Source organism: Pogonomyrmex barbatus, unplaced genomic scaffold (assembly GCF_055798465.1).
Source record: "Pogonomyrmex barbatus isolate J1 unplaced genomic scaffold, ASM5579846v1 scaffold9, whole genome shotgun sequence".
In the NCBI taxonomy this organism is placed as follows: domain Eukaryota; kingdom Metazoa; phylum Arthropoda; class Insecta; order Hymenoptera; family Formicidae; genus Pogonomyrmex; species Pogonomyrmex barbatus.
Window position 1 is genome coordinate 2,960,132 of NW_028297193.1, and position 10,879 is coordinate 2,971,010.

The 10,879-nt window shown below is 25.0% G+C and overlaps 1 long non-coding RNA gene across 1 annotated transcript; it reads left to right on the plus strand.

Moving 5' to 3' along the window:
- The first annotated feature begins 6,813 nt into the window (after positions 1-6,813).
- Positions 6,814-10,658, plus strand: LOC148934532 (uncharacterized). Its single transcript, XR_016141244.1, has 3 exons — positions 6,814-8,476; positions 8,815-8,884; positions 9,410-10,658. It is a non-coding gene; the product is annotated as an uncharacterized LOC148934532 (long non-coding RNA).
- The last annotated feature ends 221 nt before the right edge of the window (positions 10,659-10,879 follow it).

Below are 10,879 nucleotides of genomic sequence, written 5' to 3' on the forward strand. Positions count from 1 at the left end.
AATCACATGGATGATTTTTACAAGAAGCTCACCAAGATTTGCATTTTGTATGTCATGAATGATTATTTATCTTTTTATCGCAAATAATTTTTAAAACTTCAAAACTAATTTTTATAATTAAAGTTAGTATATATTAACTTGTGGTATTTGAAAATTTTGACAGTGATATTAAATCGAACGTAGAAACCATGACAAGTGTAAGTGATCGAGAGTAACACACAGTCTTATATAGGACAAATGAACTCTTTCTCCTAGTTTTTCACCCTTCCCTTGCTAGTACGAAAGTGGTCTAGTAAAACAAGTATTTGATATACCTTTCTTCTTCTTGTATAGAATTTGAATTTATTAAGAATTTTCTATACGTGATCATTACAAGGTAATTCTATAAGTGAGTTACATATTTTATAAAAAAAACATGCTAAGTTTTAAAAATGCAAAAATTTCTTATTTATTTAATTATTTTTTGTTTAATAGTATTATTTCTTTTATTAAAAATATTGTTTACAAAATCTCATAGAGCTCTTATAAATTTCATAGATATCTAAAATGTTTAATAGAACTCAAAGATATACATTTTTTTTAATTTTGAATCCGTAAAAACATTATTAGAAATAAAATTACTTGTATGTGTGGGTAATATATAAATATATTTTTCATATGATAAGAAAAGGATTTGTAGAATTATTATTTTTAAGCTTATTTTTAGAATATTAAAATTGTTATTAAAAGATATACATGTATTTCATACTCCTGTGATGCTCGTTTTTATACTTACTTAAATATTAAGAAAAATAAATATTTTTTTCTCCATAATCAATTTTTATTTCTTTATTATAATTATATCGAACTTTCACTAAAGATATAAGAATAGAAAATAGCTAAGAAATCTTTTTGTCAACTAGATAGGAAAGAAATAAAAATATGCCAAAAGAAGATTTGCGTTCGTTACTTTACGTTTTAAGTGCAGATGTAAGAAGAAAGCGTGTTCGCCTCGAGGTTCCACGAAGAAAATTGCTTGCAATAGAGGCGGCCAATCGCAGAGGTTGCCCTTTACGCACAGATGAATGAATTTACTTTACAAGGAATATATCATTTCAAAGGAACTCGTTTTTCGCTAGCTCTTTTGGCTTTCATCTGGAAGACAAATCGAGGAAGACGAGAGAGAACAGACTTACTGAACTTCAGCTTCAACTCCGGGATTGGAAAATGAGGAACAGGCGAAAGAAAAAGGTCAAGTGTGTCTTCTTCCAAGTGGCATGCTGCGCGAAAAAGCCATCTGCGTTTCAATGTTCGCGTGCAAAGTTTATTTTAGTTTTACTTGATGTCTTATAGATGCAGATCCTACTTTCTTCGAAGTGAACAGACAAGGCAATAATCGACGAGTTAGAAAAACGAGATTGGCTTTTTCTATCAGTTTTATCATGCTTTGCTCTTTATCAAAGCTTACTGTGCTCTCGATATATGCTTATTTTTTAAATTTAATCAAATAAATAGTTTTGCACAATTTTAGAAAGAAAATGAAATTATACATAATCTTATACATAATCTTTTTAAAATTTAATGTTAACCTAATTATTATTTTTAAAATGTTTATTTTTGTTGTAATAATTCAGGTTACATATTAGATAAATCAGAATTGCATCTTTATTTTCACAAAGTATATAAAGTTATATGTAGTCATAGTAATGTGCTTATTAATTAGAAATATATTATCTTTTAATTTGTTATTCTTTTATTATCCTTCTTACATGTTTGATAAACTTGATATTTATGTATAAAATATATTTTGCTTATTATATATATTTGGTTATATTTTCATTTTTTTAGAAATCTGAGATAAGAAAATTATCACTTTGAGTACATATTGAATACAATATAATATTATTATAATATAATATTATTATTATTATTTATAATTTATAATTATAGACATTTTTTTATTAATTTATGCGTCTTTGTAAGTAATAGTAAAATATACATATATTGCATTATATATATATATATATATATATATATATATATACACACACATATATCATGTTTAAATGCGTTGTCAGAAAAACAAGAATCAACTTTATTATATTAAGAAATAATTAGAAATAATTAGCGATTATAGAATTAAAATAAAAAATTAATATAAATAATGAAATTTTTTAATATTTTAGCTAAAAGATTGAAGAGATTCCTGCCATAATTTTCTACTGTTCTTTTTGAGATATTATGCTGGTAATGTTTTAAAAACTGGGAGCATGAAAGAAGCCACGTGGCGTTATCGAATTTCTTTAATGGGTCATTTATTTTATATAAAAGACGCCATAATTCGCTCGTTTTGTAATTTACGCGTATACAAACTTGTTAACTATGCCGGCGGTATAATTTTTATCACTTCCTTACTGTCGCCTCTTTAAAACTCTACGGACGTACGGAACCCTCCGCGCGCGCGGTCAACCCTCCGACGCTGCGAAAACTTTAAGGCGATCGTATTTCACGCGCTTATAAGGGCTGCTGCTCGGGGATACTAAAACATTATCGTTTATTGAAGATCGACTTGGAAGCGCACCATGAAAATTATTACGGGCTGTCTTTCCCGTTTACTCCAAGCCATAAAAGTGAGTAAGAGCATTCGATATATCCATATTTGTCATGAGTTTTTTGTGAAAGGAAACTGGAAGGATTCACGTTAAAGGTAACGACACATAAAGAAAAAACGTGATGAGTGAAACTTGAAGAACAAGTAAATTGACTAGTGATGACTCATGATTTGAAGTTTCGAATGGTTGACATTCTCGAGGACACTCAATCGTGATCAATCAAGTCGAGACTCCGTTTAAATTATATCGCTTACATTCCTTTTTTTATCACAAGTCTGTATCATTCGGTGAATTATTAAATCATCAATCTTTGAACGATATAAAACATTCGGAGATAATCTATCACATAGTATGCGCATATAATTGCAGTGCTTTTAAACAAAGCACGCGAGCCAAGCACGCTAATATTTCTATGATTTCAGGCTCACGAAACATTTATTGTGCCATATGTGAATTTAATGCATTCGTCGAATTCACATGAAAATATTTTCGAATGCATGTACAAGTCTGAAACTTTAATATATTCCAACCCAGATACGCATGCAAATGTTATGAGTTTAACTTTTGATCAAATTATTTAATCATTACCGTATGCAAATTAAATATTTAATAATAATATTGTGTCTTTTTTTAAATGATTAAGTATAACATTGCAATTAAATAAGAAAATGTTATGTATAAAAAATTTTTATTTAATATTGTTTTTATTTTTTATTTAATATTGTTTTAAATTCTGATGTTCATTAATATTATAACTTAGGTGTAATACAGGTTAATATTAATTTATTCAATAATTTATATTCTTGTATTCTTTTCTTCTATATTTTTTTTATTATATCAATCATGCACATGACATACAGTTCATGGTATAATCTAAATAAAGATATAAGATAGAAAAAAGAATAGTATTATAATTCCAATATTGTAATACAATAATAAAAATTAAAATACAAATGTCATAATTAAAATAATATTTTGTGGCTTAAATTAATCTGATTGCAATATGTTCTGTTTCAGCAAAGTACTGGTATTGTATGTATTGAAAAATATCGGACTTCTTGGAAAGGTCCATTGCGTTACGTACAACTGTCAAAGTGGGATGATGGGCGTATTGATATCCAGGTAAGTTAATATTCACGCTATGGAAAAGCCAGTATCATATTTTAAAAAAACATCGTGTACACCCATACGAATCCGCATATAATGGAAAAATCACGATCAAGTTGGAAATGTCAAATGGTCTACATGAAATATTTTTTGATAGCATACGAGAGATGCAGACTCTAGTCTCTACATAAAAGACGCAATCTCTGATTTTTTTATAATATTGATAATTATATAGACAGAATATCTGAAAATATTTTGGTTTTAATTTTACTGATAGATTTTTCAACACTAATTTAAACAAATGTTCATGAAAGATCAAAAAAAATCTATTACACTTTCTAATATTCTGCAATTTGTATCTTCTTAATTAAGTCCTTTAAATGGATTTTTGTTAAAATGTAAACTATAATTAAAATAATTTTAAATAAAAAGTCAACTTTACTTCTTATCGGTTTAATGCTTTGAGAAATACTTTTCATTTTTTTATCCTATAGTTTAAAAATTCTTAAAACCTCTCTGTTTAAAAAGTAAAAAAAGATAGATTATAAACAGTTGTCAAACAATTTATTGAAATTTTCTAATTGTAAATTATATAATATTTTATTTTTATTAAAATACAGATTATAAACGCAGATTATAAACTCGTCAATATAATAGATCGATTACCCATTATTACTATTTGCTGTTAGGACAGATTATAATTAGTTATAATTTATTATAATTAGTTTATAATTATAGATAATCATAAACAGTTGTTTATTGCGTGTAATTCATATGCATCCTATAACAAGTACATTTCCTATAAGCAGGTGTTTCCTGCGCAATCGAACTGGCAGTCAACACAATAGTTTACTATGAAAGCTTTCAAGCGAAATGAAACTGTGGACTATGTATTGTTTGTGTGGATTGTTTATAATATACGGCTGAGAGACGAAATAAGGCCATATAGGTCTCCTATTATTCTCTGTATATCTTGCTAAAAAGTATCATCAAGCAGTATTGTTCTATAGTTTTATTTTATACATTCAGGAATACGTCGTTTTGAAAAATCTAATAATAATGCAAAAGCTTTATTCAGTGGTAATATATTAATATGATAATATAGAAATATTATATTATCATATTATCATTATCATATTATATATAAAAATATAATATATAGAAATATAATAGAAAAGATCAAGAAAATACTTTAAGTATTCTATACTATTTGATACAAATATTTATAGAGCGGAAATTATTATTATAAAAATTTAAAAACAAAAATTAAAAAATGTGAAAATAATTATAAGAAAATAATAAATTTTATTTCACAGTTATACTCATTATAATTTGTATCACTACTGATATTTATAGACATTTTTTACAAATTATTTTTTTTATTGATTGACTTATTATATGTATTTCTTTTTATTTTTACACTTTGTATTAGATTAGTTGTATCATTAAGTTATATCATTAAAAGAAAGCTTTTCAATTTCTTTACTTTTTACCCGTATTTCTTCAATATTCTGTTCTGGACACAATCTGTCTAACTAACAATTCCAATCTTCGTCTAAAGAATTTGCAGAAACTTTCTTTTACCTTGGAAATGCGCTAAGATACCGATATAGATCTTGGAGACTTTAGTTTCGAAACAGGTATTTACTTAGGTACTCGAGGCAATTTGTTATCCAACCAATTCGCAAGTAAATGTAGCTTTCAGCAGACATGGGTGGTCTAAAGAGTCAGGAAAAACATCATTTGCCTGTTTTGCGTAATTTTTTTAATTATCATATGAACATAATTTGACAAAGGAATTTATTTTTTAAATTTATAATATATTCCTGCGAAAAATTCCTGAGATATATTCCTGAATAAAAAATATATAAAAAGATATTACTTTATGAATATGTATATATTACATAATACGCATATATTACATAATACTTAAATATTTTTAGAAATTATATTTTTATCGAAAATTTCATTGATTTATATTATGTATTAATTTATGTATTAATGTTATTATTTTCAAAATTGTTAAATACAATTTATATAAATTTCTAATAAGAAATATAGTAGAGAATTTATTATCAAGTGATATATTTTAATACATCGCATAATTATGTTTTAATTAAAGTGTACGTTTTCTTATTGCATTTACAACATAGAACTTAAATTTATATAAATTTATATCTGATGCTTGACTTTATTTAAAATATACGATGCATATTTCATCGGATTATGCTTTATAATGTATCGCATGTGTTCATTACGTATCAAATATTAATGTCCACGATCTGTATCATTATATTACAAGTATTTAACGAACATTGACGCGTTTTTGTTTGATTCATCGTATTCCGATATTTGCTAGCGGAAAATTTAATTTAGTTTCGCGATGTTGAAACCAGAATTGAATTAATTGGTGGCCGAATTGGCGATAGAAAGTCGAAATGAATTATCGAGGATTAATTCGTCCAATCAGAATTTATCTGTTATGTTATCTATGAGAAAAAAGTTTTCAAAAGTATGTGTTATGATAGTGTATATCATACAAATCAAATTAAATAACTAATGCAATCACAAAATATTAATACACTATAAGTTATATAAACTTACATAATTTATAAATTATTTACATTTATATATCTATAATTTATAATTTCTTTATAAATTAAAAGAGAAAAAATATATTTAATTACATTATTACGAAAGCAGGCAATTATATAAACTTTGATCTACAATTATTTATATCAGTACACATGAAATAATTTTACAATATGGTAATTTGCTGCTCTATATATATATATATATATATATATATATATATACTATTGCAATTATTAAATATTTATACTAATTATAATGTAGAAGACATAGATCGATTCATATTCGAGGCGATTGATTTTCTAACGAGAGCAATGAATAAAACAAAAACATAGTCAATCTTGTCTGTACTTTCACACCAAATAAGCTTGCGCAAATCTCACCTTGCGCGCTAGAAATTGCTAATTTTATCACTGATCTGCGCCTACGTCGCGCGACAATGGTGATTTACGGACCATTTAATTGAACGTTTTGGCCAGGGGCGAAATTGGCCGGCGGCTGCGTCATTATTCGTGCCGTAAGCCTCTGTTCACCGGATGCAATCTGCCGTATCTTCTAATTAATGCTGCAGAATCACATGGACCGCACGTGCGATATCTATTGTCAGAGTAAACGATACAATTCAAATATGATAAAATATGTATTTTCAATCAATGTTACATAAATAAACATTACGATACTTTTCGTTATATTGCTATTTTCAATATCCGCGTGTAAATATAAAATACCTTTCACAACAACAATAATTTTGCTTTGCCTCCACAAAAAAATCATAAATTGTTTGTAGAAAAATATTATAATAAAAAAGAAAAAGAGAAAAAAAAGAGAGAGAGAAAGACAGTTTTATTAGATAGTATCTTGAATAAAAGGATGATTTATGAAATACAAAAAAAGCTTATCTTCTATCCCTTTATTCAAAAGAAGATTGTCTCTCATGATATTCGGTTTCAACTTACAATGAAGTTACCATTTAATTTACGATCTAAAGCTGAAAGCAATCAAGTAATGAAAAATACAAACAGTACATTAATGGAAGATACCCATAAAACAAGATCAAACAAAATCTCTTTTTCAATTTCTCTCATTCAAATTTTTATGATACATACTAAATATACTTAACAAAATTAATTAAATTTTATTTAACTAATTATAATTATTTTTAGTATAAATAATATAAAGGCACGCTAGAAGTTTAGGTTTTTAATTTTATTTTACATTGCTAGAATTATCATGTCGTAAGCTGTACATATGTGTGAGAGATATTTTGTAGAATTAATTATTTATTCCTGTATTATATAAAAATTTATATAACTATATAATATAAAGACTTATAGTTAGTCTTGACTTGACTTGCATGCAAACGTTTTAAATAAGATAAATCACAATGTGATATTATCAATATCACATATACACATTAATATAGGAACAAGTTCACGAATAGCTGCACGACTTACGTCCTGGTTTAGAAAGTTGATCTTGAATTTACTTAATAAAAATTCAGTTCTTACAAGTATAAAAAGTAATAACATAACGAAAAAATTTTCCATCTTATTTTTCAATCAAATTTGTTTTTTCTTGCCTGTTTTTTAGAATATTTAGACTATTTTATACATGAAACATATGTTCGAAGAAAAAAAAAATATAATTATCAAAATTTATTAAAATTTTAAGTTTATTATCAGTGATTCTGTTAAAAAAGTGTCTAAATAATCATTTAGTATTAAAAATAGTTTAAAAAAATTTTTTGTAAAATTATATATTATAACATTACATATTACAACATAAATAATAAAATATTACCTTTTTTATGTTTCCAACATAATAAGTTATATTGAAGCAGATTTGATGAGGTAATATTACTCATATGACAATCGAAATACTACCGTGTATCTTTATGTGAATCGGTGAATTGCGAATACTCCAGATTATTGGATCTCAATAACGATTGACTCGATTAAGTTTTAACGCTCAAATGATAGATTGGATTCGATTAATATATATATATATACACACATATATATATATATATAAAATTAATTTAATAAGTTACACAATAGTGGCACTTAAAAAATCGACCAGATCTCCATCTGTCGGCTATATGTAAACAGATTTTTTTCCCTATCCCAATATTTATCGTACATTTGAGGATATATCATTAGTATGTTAAAAGTGTACATTAATTTCAGGTAAGTTTTGCTTATTATTTGGGTTAGAATTTTAATCAATCAATTTTTTTCTGTTCAAATATTTACTTGGATTCTTCTATTATCAATGCTTTTATATTTCTTATACATTCAGTTTTCAATTTCATTTCACACAATTTCTTTGAAAGAAGCACGTGTTATTCCTGTAAAATTATAAAAAGAAATTAATAGCTTTTTATGATCTAGTTCTTCAATTCTTTTATTAAATTAAGAAAATTTAAGATAGTATTTCTTCTTAATACATAAAATTTAAAATTTAAAAAGATATAAAGTAAATTTGAGATATAAAGTCAATGTTATTATTTATTGATTTTCTATAGAATAGTGCAAAACAACAGTTCTGTTTGGATGTAAGAAATAAAAATGTTTATAAGACTGATTCTTCACCAAGTAAGTGAAAATTATTTTTTTTTTATTAAATTTGAATTACTTGAAAATTCTAAAATATTCCTGAATAAAAATATCTTATTTAAATTCAAATCTTGATTTGTAATAAATTATGTCAATTTTTGTAATTAATATAAAGTATATAATATAAAGTAAAAAAAAGTATAAAATATAAAGTAAAAAAAGATAGAAATTTAACTCATATAGAAAAATGCCGCAAGAGAGTGTGATGTGTATGGTGCGTGCGTGTGTGCGCGCGCGCGCGCGCGTGTGTGTGCCTTTATATATATATATATATATATGTATACTTTATATATATATATATATATATGTATATATTCATATATATAAATTATGTGACACACACACACACACACACACACACACACACACACACACACACACTCTTTATATATATATATATATATATATATATATATATATATATATATATATACATACATTTCACTGCTTTTTAATCATCCTTGTATTAAAAATATAACTATATATAATGTACGTGTGTTTCAGAAGTTCCGAAAATGAATGAGAATGTAATGTTTATCGATTTACCTAATGAATGCAAGGTAGATTTTATTAGCGAATTGCCAATTGATATTATTCAAAAAATATTACAAATGCTGGATACTAAATCACTTATCACCGCAAGAAGTGTTTCTAAGAAGTGGAAAGTAATGTGTGAATATGCATTGAAACAGCGTGGTCTACAACATAAGATATCATATAATAAGCGTACTCAAGAAATGAATCCTTATTATAAGGAAGCCTTATGGAGATTATTAATGTTTAATATCAAGAAAAAATATGGAAAACCATTTCCGTTTACATGAAATACATTTTAATATTTTGTTTGAGAATAACACATTTATTAAAAATTGTATAACGTACCGGAAATTACACATATTTTTACATGTAAAATAAAATCAGCTTTTGATTATTGTTCTAAATAGCAAAATCTTTTCTCCGTCACATACACAAACGCAAAGAGATGCATAATTTTTGAAACTAAGAATTATTATTTTGAAATACTTATTTTCATAACGAATATTTTATTAACGAAGATAAATTTTCGGATATTATTAGAATATTTAGCGGGATTTAATGTAAAACTTCGAAAAAATTATTTGATTTTATTAATAATAATTTTATTAATAATAATGAACAAAATCTAAATGTAATTGTATAAACAAAATATATGTAATGTATAAACAAAATGAGATTAATAGATAAATGTACAATATATATGAGTATTAGTTTCATACATAAAAAATCGATCACATATCAACGTTTTAGTTACACAATGCTTGTATTTACTTGTGATGACACATTCGAAATATCGTGTATTTATAATGACACACAAAATATTTCTTATATAAATATTAAAATAATATAAAAATTGATATAAAATCATATAATCAAAATATAAGAGACATATAAAAATAAAATAACAGTACATACATTTTTAATAAAAATTTTTTATTTTATCGTCGTTTTCTAGAATAAAAAATATATAGCATTTTTCTTACAAATCAATAATTATTTTTTGTTATCGAAAAGATAAATTATTTAAATTTATGATATTTATTATATCTTTTATGTTATTATCTTATCTATATAGTAATTAACAGAATAGCTGAAAGGATATTTTAGAAATTTAATAATAAATTAAGAGATTTAATTATGCTCATTAAAAATTAAATATATTTGAAGAAAATATTTTCATTTTTAAATAAATTTTTCTCTAAAATAAAAAAATAAATTAAGCTAGATTTGTGCAAGTTATCCAAAATTATATTCCTAGAATATTACTTTTTCTTTCGTTAAATAAGATAAAGAGAAAGTAAATACAATGTTACAGCTAAATCATCACTCTTAAATTACTAAGTACATTGATTGTTACTATATTTAATTTATTTCGATAGTTGCGAGTGAGGATAAGAGTTTTTTCATTCATGTCGTGTTGTGCAAGAATATAAAAAG